The sequence below is a fragment of the Miniopterus schreibersii genome, assembly GCF_964146895.1.
Source record: "Miniopterus schreibersii genome assembly, chromosome: 4".
NCBI classification, from domain to species: Eukaryota; Metazoa; Chordata; class Mammalia; order Chiroptera; family Miniopteridae; genus Miniopterus; species Miniopterus schreibersii.
The window spans coordinates 58,496,183-58,515,903 of NC_138105.1; the positions used below are offsets into that span (position 1 = coordinate 58,496,183).

The 19,721-nt window shown below is 40.2% G+C and overlaps 1 long non-coding RNA gene across 4 annotated transcripts in view; it reads right to left on the minus strand.

The window, feature by feature from the left end:
- Window positions 1–2,502: 2,502 nt before the first annotated feature.
- LOC308555823 overlaps window positions 2,503–19,721 on the minus strand; it is a 57,947-nt gene continuing 40,728 nt past the window's right edge. The window contains exons 2-5 of one of the 4 annotated variants that reach the window (XR_013998606.1): window positions 15,734–15,808; window positions 13,799–13,902; window positions 8,160–8,300; window positions 7,773–8,039 (exon numbers count right to left, since the gene is read on the minus strand). This is a non-coding gene — a long non-coding RNA (uncharacterized lncRNA). Of the gene's footprint in view, window positions 3,382–7,772; window positions 8,040–8,159; window positions 8,301–13,798; window positions 13,903–15,733; window positions 15,813–19,721 lie in introns of those variants that run through there. The other 3 variants (XR_013998608.1, XR_013998605.1, XR_013998607.1) reach the window with 3 other exon arrangements.

A 19,721-nucleotide genomic window follows, 5' to 3' on the forward strand; every position in this document is an offset into this window, starting at 1 on the left:
GTGGGAATTTGTTGGATCATACATAAGCTGAAAAGAAAAGGGGAAAAAGAAAAGTTATGGCAGAAGCTAGGAATTACCAAAGGCTTATCTTGTTTGAGTTAGGATCTGGTATCTTTTAAGTAAGTTGATGACAATCTGTCCTTTTACATATTAAAGATAAATGACTTAGCCTGGCCGGTGTGGTTCAGTGGTTGAGCTTGGACCCGTGAGCCAGGAAGTCACCACTAGAATCCCAGTCAGGGCACATGCCCTGGTTGTGGGCTCGATCCCCAGTAGGGGGCAGCCGATCGATGACTCTCATCACTGATGTTTCTATCTCTCTCTCCCTCTCCCTTCCTCTCTCTGAAATCAATAAAAGTATATTTTTTTAAAAAGAGGTAAATTACTTCGATATAGTTCCTGCCTGGCTATCGTAATCTTAGTTGCAGGAAAAGACAATGTGAAACACAGATGATGAAACAGCAAAACAGGCTGTGGCCGCACACGTAAGGAAAGAGCAGTTCCAAATATTGTGTTCAGCCTACCTTCCCTCAGTTGACCCGTAAAGCCTGCCACGCCGCATTGTTCCAGAAACACCAAGACTTCGTGGGCATTTGGTAGAGAAATTTTAATTGGTTTGATCAACATTGTGGTTGTGTAGACCTAGCTGTTCTCAGGGCAAAAATAGGTAACCAGAGGTTGACAATTAAGCTTTTTGTAAGGGAATCTGAAGTGTACAACTAAATTCCACATTGAAATAGCTGTCATGTGTTACCTTTACATTATTTTAAATTCTAAACTTTGGAGGTGATAAGGAAATATTTTTAAAAATAATGGAATCTGAGAAATGTACTGACCAATCAATGGCTAACATATTAATTACAGGCTTTTTAATTAAAAAAATCTGGAAGAAAAGTTAAATAAGCATTATCTGGATGTTTGATTGACAGATTCTAAATATACACAGACTTCATTTATGTCAGACCCTGTTTTTTCAATGAATCTTTTATTTTTTAATCCACTATTTTCCTTTCAATGATTCATTTGGGACTTAATAGATTTACCTAACTTTTGCAAGTCTTGATCATGACATTTTGCTTTTTTTGATTTAAGACTTCTTAAAATTTTTGAGATGTTGCAGTGGACAATAATACCAAATAGTGAGACGAAGACAGTTGGTTGTTCACCAAACCAGACTCCTCTTACTTCTGGGCGTACACATGGTTTCCAAGGTCCCCACTGTGATTAGATGTGAGCAAGGAACTGAGTCCTGAGCCAATGGGATGTGTGCAGAGTGATACGAATGCTTCTGGGCCTGTTCCCGTAAGAACCTCCCATGATTGCTTCTCCAGGCTCTTCCTCTCCTCTTCTGCCAGATTAAATGCAAGGAAGTGCAGGGCCTTTAGAAACCATATTCTGAAAAATGGCAGAGTCATAAAATAGAAGGAACCTGGGTCCCCAAAATTGCTACTTGAAAGAATACTTCCCACTGATCAGAAATGGCCATTTATGTGGTCAAGGAATAAACTTTTTTGTGTTAAAGATATATATCCAAAAAATCTTATATATATATAAGATAAGTATATAGATATGTGTATATATGTGTGTATATATATATATATATATATATATGTATCAGAACATACTCCAGCATATAACAGCCTTCTTATCTGAGGCAAATATGTGGAGACAGATTTTTACCTCCTGCCACTATAGCTAAAGGATAATTCTCTCCCTGGTGGGAAGAGCATGGGCATGTGGCTCTCACCCAACCAATCAGATGCTCCTGTCAGAGTCTTTGATAGGAAGTGACAAGCTTATTTATTCTTGTTTCTTTGTTTTGAAGAAAGATATGTGACACTGTCTCCAGAGAACTGATTTTCCTCTTAGGTTCTAATATGGATACTTCATTTCTTTTATGGCTCTTAATCCAACTAATTAACATGTGAACATCTCTAGGGGAAGTTTCAGAAAGGCGTTTCCGAGATGTTAGCAGTAATTCTTCAAAAATATTGTGACATATCTGTCAAAATCAGGAGATTGAGGTTTTAACATGTGCCTAAGCAAACTTCTTACTTTCTCCCTATTTTTTGCTGACTGACAACTGGTAGATCCTACAGGTTTTGGTTTTGGTTTGGTTTTTGTTAACACTATATGGTGTGGGCCAATGATTTTCAGAATGTTTAGTATAGAGAATTCCTTTTCTAGCTTTTTCCCACTACTGAATCTGTGTAGATTGGAAGATTTTAAGATGTACTGAAAGCTCTTATTAAATGGTAATAATTTTTCTTTAAATATATCTTTATTGATTTCAGAGAGAGGAAGGGAGAGGGAGAGAGAGAGATAGAAACATCAATGATGAGGGAGTCATTGATCAGCTAGCCTGCAACCCAGGCATGTGCCCTGACCGGGAATCGAACCCTGATCACCTGGGTCCTAGGTCGATGCCTAACCGCTGAGCCACGCCTGGCCGGGCTAAATGGTAATAAATTTACTTTTGCAGATTTTGTAACTTCTCTCTTACTTCTCACTCTGGAATAAGTGGCAGAGTGGGGTGGGACTATTTCTAAGGGGATGGATATGGCTTTGACACGAGATGGTGGGACTTTGGAATTTTGACAGGCATGGAAAATTTGGATATTGTTGGACACTGAGAATTGTCAGTCATGTCCTAATCAGTTTCTTTCAATAACATTTATTTAGCCAGATATTGTGTGAGGTACTAAGGACACAGAAATGAGTAAGACATGCTTTTGTCTCCAAGAAATCATAATCTGGAAGGGGAGACATATACATGAAAAGACATCCAAAATCGTGTGGTAGAGTTGTAGTAAGTAGATATAAAAGGGAAAGGGCCCCGTATTAGGTTCCAAGGGCTGCTGTAACAAATTACCACAAACCGTGTAGCTTAAAACAACCGAAATATATTCTCTTGCAGTTCTGGGTATCAGAAGTCCAAAATCAAGGTGCGGGCAGGGCCATATTCCCTCTGAAGTTTCTAGGGTAGAATCCTTTGTTGCTTTCTCTAGCTTCCTGTGTTTTCTGACAATACTTGGCATCCTTTGGCTTATAGGTGCATCACCCCAAACTCTACCTCCATCTTCCCATGGCCTTCTCCCTTGGTCCAGGTCCAAACTTTTTCTCCTTGTAAGGTCACCAATCATATTGGAGTGAAGACCCACCCTAATCCAGTATGATCTCATCTTAACTTGACTGTGTCTGAAAGACCTTATTTCCAAATAAGGTCACCTTCACAGGTTCCAGGTGGACAAGAAGGTTGAGGGAACACTGTTCATCCCAGCATAGGTTTCTAACCCCGATGAGGACAAGTCAGGAAGATGATCGAAGAATGTTTCCAAAAGGAGATGATAGCTGAGCTGCTTCTTGGGGGGTGAATGGAAGCTGAAACAGCAATAAGATGGTTTATCACCTAAACATGTGTGACACCATATAAAGCCAATTAAAAAATACTTTCTCAAGGAGAATCTTTTATTGTGTTACTATTTTAATTAAGATGAGGTTCAGTGTTAAACATTTACTTTGCCTTTCCCCTTAGCATGCCTCCTTCACTGCTCTAATCCAGGCAATCCTACTTTATTCTCAGCTGTGAAATGTTTGGAGGCTATGTGCTAAATATTTATCACATTAACACTTCCTGGTGCAAGAATCTCTCTGTAATCGCAGCCCCTTTGGCTTCATTCTAACTGTGAAGAGGGAACACTTGTAAGCCTCACACTGCTGATTTTGGGTGTAAGACTATTCTCATTCTTAAGGAAGTATAAAAGATGACTACATCAGAAACAGAACTAACTTCATTCATTTAGTCACACATTCAGTTATCATTTCATAAACTTTTTTTGTATATTAACTGTGTGCAAACCACTGTGCCAGGTGTGGAGAAGATTAAAAAGATAAATACAACATATGTCCTGTCCTCAGAAAGTCAATTGTCTAGTAAGAGAAAGAAAACCTAAGTAGCCCAGCTGGTATGGCTCAGTGGTTGAGCATTGACCTATGAACCAGGAGGTCATGGTTAGATTCCCAGTCAGGGCACATGCCCAGGTTGCGGGCTCGATCCCCAGTAGGGGGCATGCAAGAGGCAGCAGATCAATGACTCTCTCTTATCATTGATGTTTCTATCTCTCTTTCCCTCTCCCTTATTCTCTCTGAAATCAATAAAAACATATTTTTTTTAAAAAAGAAAAGAAAACCTAAGTAATATATGCAATTTTTGGCACACAATAATTATTCAAAAAATACTTGCTGAGTTGAATAAGAAGTTCTGAAACATTATGGGGCTGAGGAATTATTTCCAATTTTAAACTCCTGAGAGTTGGAATCTGGGCTCTTGCCTGCCTGAATCTTTAAAACATACTGAAACCTGGCTGGGCGTGGCTCAGTGGGTGAGCCTCTCGGTTCGATTCCAGGTCAGGGCACATGTCTGGGTTGTGGGCTCGATCCCCAGTCGGGGACGTGCAGGAGAAGCCAGTCAATGACAACTCTCTTCATTGATGTATCTCTCTCTCTCTCCCTCTTCCTTCCTCTCTCTGAAATCAATAAAGATATATTTTAAAACAAAAACAACAAAAAACTGTACTGAATTCCTCAGGCCTTTGAGTCCTGTCCCCTTTGAAATTCACTACTTGACCCTGCTGGGATCCCTGCCGCTTTGCCTTATTTCCACTGTGACTCTCACCCTGTTTTGTGCAACTTCCTAGAGGGAACCGTTTCTCAGATGCGTCTCCCCGGGCTTCCTGCTAAGGGTTGCGAGTCACTGCTGGGGCACATACATCGTGACAACTCTTTTTCAAACTGCTGTGACTGCTTCCCATCTAGTTTTCACTTCATGAAACTCATGACAAATTGGAAGTCATCACCTCAACTTCAAACTGAGGAGTCCTGTGGGACAGATGGGCTAGGAATTTGAAGGGTATTTCTTCATGTTCTTATATGCTTTTAATATCGATCTTTTAGCACATTGCTCAGTGTATAATAGTGCACATTGGAAGTCTCAGGTTAGGAAAGTACCTAAAAGCGCTGGTTTTGAGGAAAATGAGAAGTAGTCACAGATTTCTTTCTAGGTCAGCGTGAGGATTTTGTGACTCCTTCCCACGTAAACCCTCTTCACTGGAGTGAGGCTTCTAGCTTTACCTCTCCACATGCATGCTGCAGACCCTTCTAAGGCGTTCTAACAGGTGAGAACAAGAGAGTGCAGGGACTGAATAAAAACACACATATACAACACACAGACACAAACAACAGTGTGGTGATAGAGGGAAGAGGGGGTGGGGGTAGGTGGAGATGGGCAAAGGGGGGATAAATGGACACAGAAAGAAACTTTGCTTGGGGTGATGAGCGCAAGAGGCTGTGTGCAGATGATGTTGTGTTGAGTTGTACACTTGAACCCTGTGTGATTTTGTGAACCAATGGCACCCCAATAAATAAATAAATAAACTAATTAACTAAATAATAAAAGAGAGAGAGAAGTACTGCAGAATAGGAGGAAAATGATACAGGACTTGTACCAACAAAGTTGAACAGCAATGATAAAATGCCACCGTAGTATTTAGCATCAACCCTGGCATTATGTGATCAAGGCTAAGGAAGACATGAGGAAGCCTTGGGGGATCTCCTGTAGAGTGCGCTTTTACTGTATTTACGTGGGGGATCTCCTTTACTAGTATTTACACTGGAATACTAGTGCCCATGAGTGGAAAGTGCTAGACCAGACCTTCACACGCTGCTCACCTGCCTTTCAAGAGGGAACCCCAAAACACGAGGAGGAAGAATCCAACAGTGGTCCCCTCAGACCAGCATTCTGTCTCGGTGTCTTATGAGAAATTTTAGGAAAGAATTCATGTACTTCGAAAATATAAAGTACTTTGAAAACATGTATTATATGAAGTTCTCATCTTACATCTTCATCATTCCTACGTTGTGTTTATTGCAGAAAGTATAGAAACCACTCATGCAAGTCACAGAATCCATTAGGATTTTTAAGGGACATTTCATAAGACTTTGAAGCGAGTTTCAAGGAGATTTGGGCCCACATGATAAATTCTTAAGACATTATTCAAGCTCCCTCCACCTTTTTAACAGAGACACTTCTAGGCCAAATTTTTATTTTATTTTATTAATTCCAAAAGTCATGCAGGATCATTTCTTAAAATTCTGATAATACAGAAATAAAACAGTAATGGTTCCCCCTAGTGCCCCTGAGGATACTAGTATTTATTCTCTCTGTGGCCAATATAGACATTAGATTTCAGGTGGTCTATGAGGTCAAAACCATTTTCATAATAATAACGACATTATTTGCCTTTTTCACTGGGTTGCTGTTTGCACTGATGGTGCTAAAGCAACGATGAGGAGAACTGCTGGTATCCTAGCATGAAACAAGGCCATGGCCTCCAACTAACGACAAACTGTGGTGATTGAATTTCGGCAGGTCTTTTCTCTAAAATGAAACACGTAAGTCAGTCACTTCAAGGAATGTTGCCAATGATAAAATCTGAGCTTTCGGGTGAAAATTTGAATTTTGGAAAATTTGTTTCTGCCACTGTGAGACTAATAGCTTCTCAATGCTTAGTGACATTTCTGATGAGGTCAGTGGTGTTATTACTTAATGTTATAAAATCATGCATGGGTAAGAGATTCATTCAAAGCACAAGCTAGACCAATGGATTTTAGTGAAACAGGACCACAAAGTGCATTGATATGGTTTCAGACACCACATTGTAAGTAACTTTAAAGAAATTACCACTTGTCCATTTGTGGTGCAATGTCAAAGAAGAATAGCTACAATTATCTGAAAAGGCTATTAAAATACTCCTCCTTTTTCCAACTAAGTATCTATTTGAGGATGGATTTTTTTTTTTCATATATTTCAACCAAAACAACATATTATAACAGATTACTTGCAGAAGAAGATAGGAGAATATAGCTTTTTTCTGTTAGTTCAGACTAAGAAAACTTGCAAAAGTGTTAAAACAATGCCTCTTCTCCCTTATTTTTTTTTTTTGAAAACAATTTAAGCCCAGGTTGAGTAGCTCAGTTGGTTAGAGTGTCATCCAGATACACCAACGTTGTGGGTTCAATCCCCAGTGAGGGCACATACAAAGAATCAGCCAATGAATGCATAAATAAGTGGAACAACAAAGGAGGTTTCTCTCTTTCTCTCCCTTCCTCTCTTTCTAAAATCAATAAAATAAAATAAAAATTAAATATTCAGCCATCTTATATTTAGTAAATATACAAAGTTGCATGTACACTATGCTCCTTCCTTTGGAGCAAAATAAAACTTAAAAAGAAAAAAGAAAACATATTGAAATATATATTTCAAGTATATTTAAAAATATAAATAACAAAATTTATAAAGAATATTGTTAATATATAATGAATAGTAAATATACATTTTAAGTTTCTCCATTTTAATTTCTAATTTGGTTAATATCAACAGGAATGACATGAACAAAACCTCCTTGGTGTACTCAATAATTTTTAAGACTTAACAGGGTGCAGAAACAAACACTGATTTAGAAGAATACTTAATGGCCCATAAAAATACTGGAAATACAACATGAAGGGGTAAGAAGCAGAAAACTAAAATGAATATACAGTGATTCCAATTACATAAAAAATATATGTGCACAGAAAAGGAATAGCTTGAAACACTACAAAATAACAATAATAACTTAGCTAATTCAACTTTCATTTTATTTGTATAGATTCCTTAAGTTCTCTATAATAAAAATATTTTTAAATTAAAAATAAAAATATTTATGTTTATTAAAAATGTCTTGCTTTTATCATCAGGAAGAATAAAATTTCAATTCCAACCACACGTCATACATTTGCCTTATAACAGTAGCAGCCTTCAAAAGAACATTGTATTTTCTTTTTATTAGCCATATAAAGAATGTAATATGTCTGACTGTAAGAAAATCAAGTTTTGAAACAGAAATCCAAACATTCCAAAATCAAGTGAGCGCATTTCTTCCTCGTATTCCTTTGAATACACTTATTCAGATGACGGTCTGGGGATGCTCAGTGAGGAGCTGCTGTGGAGAGAACCAGCCAGAGAAGAAATTAATCTTGTGTCTTTATAAAGATAGAGCATTCTCTCTCCCTCCCTCCTCCGCCAGCTTAAGCTAACAGGTCTTGTGGTCGTGGATGCTCACCCTGCGAGTTGTTCAGGAGGGCCGTGGGGCCTTTTGCAGAGGCGGAACACACAAAAGCACCCCAGCTACAAACAGAAGCAAGTCTATTTGTGGGTCGCAAGATCCTCTAGTAGCTAGCAGAGCTTTGCTTGGCTGTTCTCTCTAAAGGTGAATTAAAAGAAAGTGAGGAATTCATTTCACTTTCCTTTTCATCACCACTCTGTACATAACACAAAGCAAATTAATAAACACTAAGTAGGCATCTATGACATTGTACCTAGTGCTGGTTGGTGCCTGGATTGTTAATATTGACTTCTCATTCGCCTAAAGAAAAGCTAAGGATCTTCAGTTTCTTTAGGTTAATTTGTGTTTCCTAAACAGCCTAAAACCTGGTCTGCTGGGGCCACCAACTTGTCCCAGTTTGCCCAGGACTTTTCTGGTTTTAACACTAAAGCTCATGCATCCCAGGGACCCTCTCAGACCCAGGCAAACTGGTTGGTCACTCTCTCCAGCAGTGACTCAACTTTATAATAATGCGGCTTCTCTTTGTTATAGTTTGACCTGGCTTCTGTAGCCAAGCCCATAAGCCTAAGGCCTAAAAAGCTGGATGAAGACATTTTTGGGCCTGGCCATCAGGCCTCCTGCTGTAAACCTTTGTCCTGCAGATGAACAAGACAGAGGACAAAGGAAATGTAACTGCACAGAGACAGGGCCCCAAACTTATAACATGGTTATAATTTTCCCAGGAAAACCCTGGGACCCTAGCTTACCCATTAACTCCTTTTAAAGAACAACTGCTTTCAGGTTGAGTCCTCTCTTCTCTTGTGCCTTACTATTTATAGAAGACAAACCAACAAGCCTGCTATTTATAGAAGACAAACTAACAAGCCTAAAATGACCCTCCTAAGAACAAAGTTTTATGCCAGGCTTTGGCCCGCTGCAAAACTTGTGCCCCTAGAAAAGAACCCCCAGCCTTTATATCAACAAAATGAAGACTTATTTTTATTTTTATTTATTTTTGCATTCAGAGAGGAATGACGATGTCATCCATGTCCTGGACACATCTTAATTTGCGGATTTTTTTCTTATTCAACTCTCTTAATTGGATGAAAGTATGCTGTTGCTGATTTATGGATCTCCAGTTGTACACAGCTGCTCTGCAGTAGTTTAACTTGGCAGATAGTATTAAACCATTGAATTGTGTCATTTATTTGTATACGCATACAATAGCCTCCTTGTGCAGGTTCTTCAAAAATCCTTGCAGGCCTGGTTTGGACTAGGTATTTAAAGAGTCTCATAGAGCATCGATTTTCAACCTTTTTCATCTCACGGCACACATAAAGTAATTACTAAAATTCTGTGGCACACCAAAAAATATATTTTTGCCGATCTGAGGGAAAAAAAGGTATAATTTTGACATTCTCACTGGACGGCTACTGTTTGTGCTGGCTGTTGTCTTTTTTTTTTTTTTTTGAGAACCTAAGGGAAAAGAGGTCAGTGCCCCTGCCTAAATAGTCAGGTATGGCATGTTTTAAAAATTCTTGTGGCACACGGGTTGAAAATCTCTGTCACAGAGTGATTTATTCTTTTGGAAGCTTTTCAAAGTTTCCATAATGAAGAATGAGATGTCATTTCGCGCCCCTGATAAGTTCCCGGGGACTCAGAGGGACGGCTAAAGGGGGGAGGTTAGCAGAGCGAGAGGTCTCCGGCCTGCGCTTGGGACTCCAGCGCGGGGTTGCTCTGGGCGTGTAGGACAAGTTCCTGCTGACAAGAGTCGCACGGGCGTTATGACACGCCTCAGGGAAGCGGCTGGAAGAGCGGGCTGATCTAATACGAGTCGTTGCAGCATAAATAACTCGAGAGGCTCTGTTGACGATAGAAAATCTGGCATTCACAGCACTAACAACGCTATCTTCCCAGTCAGAGGGCCTGAGATTTGTCACTGTTGTCCTTTGTAGTCAAAGATGATACTGTTGACACTGTGGTTATCCCTGTACGCAAGTGTGGCTGAAAATACCCGAGTGTGACGGGCGATAAGGCCTTCCTGCAGAGTGGGACACGGAGAACCTTTCTTTGGTCTGTCTGCTGGCTTCCCAGCACATAGCTGGCCTTGTCAGAAAGTCCGTGTCTCTGTCTGCCGCAGACCCAGCTGCTCTGGTCACAGCATCTTGGTTCCAGCATCCCACATGTGTCTCCACTGCTTGACTGTCCTTCCTCTGGGGTCCTGTGACAATTACACCTCCTTCTCGATCTGCTTCCTGTCGCCCAGGCCAAAGCTAGCCAGGCAGGTAGTGCCAGGCCTTTTCTATACAGCAGCTTGTGAGCAAAGCACTCTGAGGTGGGCTCTGTTCCTCAGGAGCTTTGTTTATTGACGATTTTATTTTGCCACTTGAAAACTGAATGTTTTCAACTGGAAAGATCTTAGGGACTGAAAGAATTTTTCCCTCTTCCTTGGTGTTTCCTGTCTTAGAACAGGAAACAACAGATGAAATGCATTTGGTAAAGGTATGTCTTTCCTATAGGTGGACTAGGTGGACACTTACATAGTTTGTAACTTTAAAGAAGTGTTTGCACACCAGCCTATACTAAAAAAAAAAAAAATTAAGGCTAGAAATTACCAAAGTGTCATTGCTGAAGCCTAATATGGGTGTTCACAAGCCGTTGTAAATATCTTCCTGTGCCGGCTGCTCGGGCCTCTCCTTTGGGCAGCAATTAGATCAGGTCAGATTGCAGCACTGGTGAGCTCACGCTGATGACAAGCACTGCCTGCCTGCTCATTACTTTGCCTCTTTGGCAAATAAAAAATCTTTTTATGTGTGCTTTCAGGAGGGGGTTGGGAAGGATAGTAAAAGGGCTCTTTGATGGTGCCTTAGCCTTAAAATCTCCCCTGTGAGGAAGCACAAATTGTCTTGCATAGGGAAACCCAGAAATATCACTAGCTATTTAACGTCTGAGTGAATCATCAGGTCTTCAAGAAAAGTCTGAGCTGAGAGCAGCTTCATGCAGGGCAAGTTTTGATGAGATAGTGGAGAGATAAAAGGGATGAGAGCTCAGACTCAGCCCCAGGCACAGGGATTTTCCAGATGGGAAAAGCTTCACCCAGAGCATCCATGAGGAGCAAGGGGATATTGGGTGTCCAAGAAAGGACATCCGATCAGGAGAGAGAAGGGGCCTGAAATTAGGATGGGGAAGGAACTAAAAACACGCTTTGCCTACTTCACAATTTTGCTATTTGACTTGAGATCAACAAGATTGTCCAATCCGACACAATTTTTCAAGTTATTTCTCCAAGAAATGTCTCTAAATCAGCTTTAAGCTCTTCTTATTCCTCCAAAAATGCTAGAAGTGAGGCACAGATGCCCCAAGACTCCAGTCCTGTAGCACAGTCTCTGGTCTTCCAGTCATCCTACTTTTTTAGAGGAGCCAAGAGGAACGGGGTTGAGAGTAGGCAAGCAGTTAGTATGAAGGATGTTCTGTTATTCCCATTTTCTGGATGAGAAAACTGAAGTTCAGTGATTGGACCAGGACTGTGTAAGAAGTAAGTCTTGAAACTGGAATCTAAACTGTTACTCGTCTGCTAGGGTGAGCAGGTCCACAAATTAGCTCAGTTCAGACGGCTCCCTGAATAGCACTTCTAATTCTGTCTCGGAACAGTTGACCCTTAAACAACACAGGTTGGAACTGTGCGGGGGTCCACATATGCATGGATTTTTTCCAATAAATATATTGGAAAATTTTTTGGAGATTTTCTTACTGCTGTGAAGTACATGTGTCAAGTACATTAAGCTATCAGAAAGCAATCATATTGCTGTTTCTTCATTATCAACACGAGTCATTATTACCTTTTCTTTTTTGATGTCTCGTGTTAATAATATGTATAACATCTACGCTGTTTTGTATCATATAAGACAATACTGATGTAGGTACTGACAGATGATTCATCTTATAAACAGATGGAGCAAACTTATGGCATCAATATATACAGATAGTACTGTAAATATGTTTTCTCTTTCTTATGACTTTTCTTAATAACATTTTTTCTCTAGCTTACTTTATTGTAAGAATATAGTATATAATACATATAACATATAAAATATGTGTTAATAGACTGTTTATGTTATCGGTAAGGTTTCTAGTCAACAGTAGGCTTTTAGTAGTTAAGTGTTTGGGAAGTCAAAAGTTATGGGTAGATTTCCAACTGTGCGGGGTATCAGCGCCACTAACCCTTGTGTTGTTCAAGGGTCAACTGTATTTCAGGGTTATTCACTATATAAACATTTAGAAAATGCAGTCAGTATCTCTGCTTGCAAGATGTGCAGAAACATGAGAGACCCATGGAGAGTTGTCTCCCAATTGATACGTGGCAGTGCATGCCAAGTGCTGCACCAGTACCAGGAACACTAAATATTACCATTCCCCTTATAAATGAGAAGTGAGCACTGGAGGTTGAGCAGCCTGGGAAAGCAGCTGGACTTTGAAGGGAAAAGACAACGTAGACCAAGAAAGAGGAAAGAGCTTCTACTTATGCGGGCAGGCATGGAGACAGGAATGTGAGCACGCATTTGCAAACCTACAACAGACAAATTTGGTTGAAGGGAACGCTTATTTAGAAAAGCTGTAGGGGGGTTGGGACTGGTCTCTAGAGGGCCTGGAATGCCTAAGAAACTTTCCTACAGTAATGAGGAAGGACAGGACAGGGATTAGAGGCAAGGCAAAGAGACTACCAGGAGGTTATTGCAATGATCTGGGCATGAAATATTGAATACTTGAATTTTTTCCACATGGCAGGAAAACATACCTATATTTTTTCAATTTAGTTTTCTCTACTGTAGAGAACCAAGGCAAACTTTCTAGGTAGCTTTGTCTGTGTAAGGATTGATTTGTAGCATCATTAATAAATCTATTACCTTAAGTGGCTCTTTCATAGACTTACTCATTCAACAGGGTGTCATCCAAGTGTGTGTAGTGTTGGATTGTCTCATGCATTTTGGGATCAGGCCATTCTCTGGAGCTGTAAGGAATCGGTTGTAAAAAACCTCAGGGGAGCTTTCCTGGCCAGGATAAGGGAGGGCTTTGGTGTGGGAGTAGACTGAAAGAAGTGACACCTGTTGTACATGGGCTACCAGTTACAGTTTTAACCTTCAATATGAGAAAACTAGTGTAAAGTTCATGCCTCCCCCCCAAAAATAACCCAGGGTATTAACAAGTAAATGGCTTGAACAGAGGGAGCCCTTTGATAAAGTAAGTGCTAAACATCCGTGTCTTTAACCCTAAGATTATAGATTGAAATGTCCTATTGTGGTTTATAGTCTTGGCTTCTTGACCTTATTGTAAGAAACATGAGCAAGTCTCACACCTGCCTCTCCACAAATGGATGAAGTGCCACCTTACATGTTCCCAGGCTCCCATCACCCTCCAGGGGCCTCCCACAACCCTAGGTCCATAGTGAGACTACTAGATCATCACGGAAGTCTTTGGCAGACCACCGTGTAAGCGAACACCTAAATATTGGCCGACAGGAGTCAAACTTTCTATATTAAGAGAGTATTAAAAACAACTATTTCCAAAAATTTATTATGTACATGCTCATAAACACATTACACTTGTCATGGAAAATATACCTGCAGTAAGCCTTCCAGAAGGGAATAAATAATACTCACCTAATGAGAGGGCAGATATTGTTTTGCAGAAGTCATGTTTCCAGCATTGAGGGAGAGTCACAGTTTGCAGTCTTTTAATGGGAAGTCCCCTGACCATTGGCCACCTGTGTGAATAAAACCACTGATTGGGAACCACTGCACTTGTCCAAAGAACAATACCCCTAGGCCTTACTCAGACTCATCATTAAACTGTTCCTTGAAAGTAAGCCTGGAAGTTTTCACAGCCAGTGGCCAGTGTAAGCTGTCAAGGAGAGCTGGAGTGAATGTTGAGGGCTCATGTTGAGAAAAGCAATCTGTCAAAGGGGAAAAAACAAACAAACATCCAAGTGCCAAATTATTGATGGAAAATTACATACCTAATAGACTGATTTTAGACACCACACTTCTGAACGAATATAAGCCAAAAAAATATGATGCATTCAAAGGAGATACATTCAACCAGATTGGAATGGCGACACAAACCATGCCATGCTGGGAACAGGCCAAGAAACAGGATGCTTGGGAGGAACAAATACCTGTCCTCAAATACTCTGACAGTTGTCAAAAGGAAGGTTCTCCAAGGGCAAGGGAGGCGGAAACCATTGATAAAGGGTGGAGATCATGAAAACAGATTTAAGCTGAAAGGTGGGGTGAGCAGGGAGCACTTTTGAAAATAGAGCTCTTCAAAAATGGACTGGGCAGCTTGGGAGGAACTCAGTCCTCCGCTGTTCGAGACACTGAAGCCCCGACTATGCAACCATATTCAAGAGCATTGCAGAAGGAGTCCAGCCTCTGGTCATAGAATGAAGTGACTTCAAGTCATTGTCATCCCCAGCGTTCTGTGAGTCTATGTACAGGGAACTTGAATCTGAAATAGAGTATCCTCGTGAACCCTTATAACTTGACTTACAGTAAATACTGAATTAAAATCTGTAGAGTAATGAAATTCACAGTCGTGAAGAAGAAACATCCCAAAATATCATTTTAAGTTCAGTTGTAGATCATTGTGGGAGCTGATTTGGTCTTAGTGAATCTGAAGTTCTGACTGGGTCTCAAAAAAAAACAAAATCATCCCACGCTCCGAGCCTCCTCCTGGGAATTCCCTATTCCAATAGCAGCATTTCATTTGCTTGTCTGCTGTCACCTAGAACATGCACATGTGTGCACATACACACACAAATATTGCTATAATTAACACTTTGAGTCACTTTATTGTATTAAAAAACCAACTTTTGTGTTATATAATGTCCACTCATTTATAAACTTCTCTTACTGAAAGTTACACAGGTTGCAGGTGGAAACGCTGTATTCCCAGCGCTGACAAGATAATAGGCGTGTGTTGAGCAGCTAAGAATATGTACAAAATTAGGTAGGACTCAGAGAAAATACTGTAAGGGTGTAAGATAAAGTAGCAAGAGTAGGAAAGGTTGTACAGCTACAAGGAGAAGTAAAAGATTTTTGTTTGGTGTCCTAACAGATAACTTAAGAGAAGTGTTTCATCAGGGCAGAGGTAGGGGACCCAGCTGGTGTCAGGGTCCCTGCCTCCAGGGACTCTCAGCTTGGGGTTGGTCTTGTTGCTTTACAGTCCACAATTGACCCTGAATGTCAGAGGGGCCATGAAAGGGGCTCAGGGAGGCTCTTTTCTCCATCTCTATGTCAGAGGCCAGAGAAGCATAAAGGAGAATTGGGAGCCAATGCATTTGTGCCCTTCTTACCCAAACTAGCATCTGAATGTGCCAAAGGCCAGGAGAGCCTGAGCTCTGCCACTGCGCCTGTTGCTTAAAGAAGCCTCGTGCAGAGGAAGGGGTAGCCGGCCAGAGAGGGCTCAGCACTAAGCCCAGGCCATGGCCTGTGCAACCACAGAGGAAGGAAAAAGAGAACGCGTAGAAACATGCAGCAAATTCCGAAGGCAGAGTCACATAAACGGTGCTTCGTTCTGACATTGATAATTCTTACCTTCTGACGGCACAGCAAAGAAAAGAGTTTCCCCACATTTCAGGAGACTCGGAGTAGAGCCAATTCCTTGTGCTTCTTTCTTGTTATGAGAAAAAACACACAAATGTATCTTCTGCTTTTGACTTGAGTTTGTCTTTGTTTTGCACAGAGAGTCAAAACATTGGGTAATCATCCTTAGTCATTAAAAGAATAATGGATCCTTGGGGCCAGCCTGCAGACAGTGTCCCCACCCACTTCCCAGCGAGGTGTCTGTCCTTCCAGATCTGGGCTAGCAGGGCTTGCACTCAGGACTGAGATCTCCTGGAAACCTGTGCCTCGATAGTCCTTTGTTAGTCCACTTTAATTCAGGCTTTATCTACGAGACCTTGCCATTTGTAGTATTTTGGGCATCCTAAAACAGTAATCATAATCTTGTAGGAGATAAAGAGTCTGTGAAAGTTATACGTGCACTACACCTGAAGAGTTTGATTCATAGGTCCTGCCCATCCTGTGTTTGTGCCCTATTTTTCCTCTTGCTCCACTCCCCCACTCCACTGCACCCCCCAAATCTTCTCCCTGTCTCCCTGAAGGAATCCTTATTCCCTAAGTGAAAACATTTCATCTGTGTAAGGTCTGTCTATGTGTCTAAATCCAGGGTGGGCCGTGGGTTGCCCTGGAGTCTAGAGTACCTAGCAGGACACAAGAAGGACACTTGGGATATGGCATCCCTGACCTTTATGAACAAGGTCCCTGCTCTCCAGGAGTTTATATCCTAGTGTCTAACATAGGCAATATGTCAGTTTTTTTTTTCTTTTAAAAAGACCATATAATAATTGCTGCTTATAAGAAGTGATTTGAAGAAAATAAAACAATATTTAATAAGCATTTTTCAGGCTGTCTGAATTCTTGGCAAGGCTGAACTTGCCCTTTGCCTTGACAGATTCTATACTCTGCACTGGGGATGACACAAGTATTAGTCCTAAGGTAGAGAGATGGGGTTGAGGATCCTTTCTGATCCTGAGAGTTACCATAAACTTGCATTCCCAGAACAGTCTCTCAATGAACAAAATAACCACCAAATTAACCAGAAATTGTGGTTGTAAAAAGCACTACCAGAATAGTACTTTTCTTTTGTCAAAGTATCGTTTTAAAAATCTTAAAAATAAGTCAGTGGATACACATCCCTTAGGATGACTCTTATTTTAAAAAAAAGAAAAAAGAAAAATATTAAATGTTGTTGAGGATATGGAGAAATTGGAAATCTCATGCATCGCTCGTAGGAAAATAAAATGGTGCAGCTGCTATGAAAAATGATTTGGTGGTTTCTCAAAAAGTTAAACATAGAATTACCATGTAATCCAGCAATTCCACTCTTAGGTAAAAAAGAATTGAAAGCAGGGATCCAAGCAGATACTTGTAGACCAAAGTTCGAGCAGCAGTAGTTACAATAGCCAAAAGATGGAAACAACCCAAGTGTCCATCAACGGATGAATGGCTTAGCAAAATGTGCGATATATATACAATGGAATATTATTCAGCCTTTGAGAAGAACGTAGTTCATGTACATGCCACAACATGGATGAACCTTGGAAACATTATGCTAAGTGAAATATGCCAGACACAAGAGATAATATTACATGATTTCATTTATACAAAGTACTTAGACTAGTCAAATTCATAAAGACAGAAAGCAGAATCGTGGTTACCAGGCGCTGGAGAGGGTAGCGGGGAGTTATTACTCAGTGGGGACAGACTCTGAGTTTGGGTAGGTGAAAAGATCTGGAAAAGAATAGTGTTGACGGCTGCCAAATGTATTTAATGCTACTGGACTGTACATTAAAAACAGTGAAAATAGTGAATGTTATGTAATATATATTTTACCACAATTTATATGTGTGTGTGTGGGAGGGGGAGGGGGTGTATATGTGCACAGACATTTCGCAGAATGTCCTGACCTTACTTTTCTTGCTCATGGGGCAAATGGTCCATCTTCCTTTGAACAGAGAGGAAAATCAGCAGTAGGGGAGACTTGCCTCTAGCTTAGAGGCAGGCCCCACTTCCCCTTGGTTTAAAGAACATTTATGGGTGAAATGCCCAATATTAAGTTTAAAAAAAAAGGTGGGGAAGTAGAGACAGGTTAAAAAAGAAGAGGAAGGGGGAGGAGGGGAAAAGAGGAGAAAAATCTTATGAAACTTCAGAGCTCTAATACTTGCAATTAAATGGAACAAGTTTCTCTTTTATTTGGTATATAAACTTGTCCTAAGTAATGCACTCAAAGGGAAAATTCTCAGGCAGCCGTGCTGGGTTTGAAGTCATTTGTCAAGTTAATCATGATATATTTCCTTGCCTTGGGTAGCGTCAGCTGGAATATGTTACATTCCATGCTAGTAAGGGAATCCAAGTGAACAATTCCCGAAAAACAATTGTTCCGTTTACAGAGTGAAATCCTCCAAGTCCTTTCATTTACTGTTTACAGCATTTTTCCATGATCTTCCAATTGGGGAGATATAGTCAAATGGGAAAGTAAGGATTGGAACCTTACCTAGAGTTTTGGAAGCAACACTGTGTTGGTGCTAAGGGAGACCAAGATTTCAATCAGAAAGCAATGCTGGGTTTGGTACAAGATATTCATGTAGGGAGAATGGAAAAAATAACAAGCCAGACCTGATAAATAGTTGACAAAATCTTAAACTTAAGATTTAACTTAGTCCATTTCCCAAGTACGTGAAATAAATGGATGGTCTAATGATATAATTTCAGCATTCAGCCATGTAATATTTGACAAAATAATGTAATTAATACCCCAAACTGCAAAAATGTAGTTAATTGTAAAATATCAACTTGAAGACAATACATTTCAAATGTAAAAGTTTATAATTCTGAAATGTTATTATGTTCATTTACTTCTTTTGAACTAAAACATGCCAGTATTCTATTTGACTCCACAAACTTGATGTAACCATCTTACCCATGAATATCCACAAGGGAAAAATGAACTTGGCTATAAACTATTTCTCTAGTTTCTGAATATTATCAGCTATGAATTCTTCTCTCATCTCTTCCAAATGTGGGCCTAATACTAGCGCAAGAGGGGGGCATATGTATCTATGCATGAAAAGTAGGAAGCTGGGAATTTTCTGGATCATCTGCATTAACAAAAAATTTCTCATGGAATATACAATAAATTGAAGCAATATTTTTTAAAGAAAATGTATTTTTCTTAATTATAATTTATCAAGTTAATTTCCTCTATTCTTCCTTGTTTGGATGTGAATAGTCTACTGACAAAATGTATTTTCCTATTGTACTAAAGAAACACATGGCCCAGTTTTTCGGCATCAGCCTAGAATCTGGACATCTCTTATGTTGTGCAAATAGAACCACTAGAATTGAGCCTAAGTGGCTACTCGATGCACCAGATTCGAAGAGAATAAACCCACCCAGGAGCCAAGCAAGCACAGGCACAGAACACTTGCTCCTTGACACGCTAACTGTGGCCTTTTGGGTCCATGTGAATGGGAGGAGAACAGAAAAGACTAAATCTGTTGACAAAAATTGCTAGTCACCCAAGACCAGATTCTTTGCTTTAGATTGTTTTGGGAGAACTGTGCCAGCAATTTAGGAAATATAACTTGGACATTCGCCTCTAGTTCTTATAACCCCTCCCAGCTGGAGCTCACTATTAGCATTAACACACTCCTGTTAAACTGGTCCTCTGAGGTTTCCTTTCTCTAAGCTGACTGAATCTGCTCCCGATTCCATTGCACCTGAATCCTAAAGGCTACATGTGTTCTAATATTCCAACAATGCTGAGTCACGCTGAGTCAGTCAAGCCAGAAAGCTTTGGGAGTTGGTGGAGAAGGGCATTTTGAAATAATCTAAAAAGAGCACGCTTTTTAATTACAAGAGGGTGGAGAGTGAGGACATTTCTCCCCAAGTAATTAGACCCACATGGAAATGAGGCTTTGCAAAAATGGAATTATTAAAAAATACTGGTAGAATGATGTCT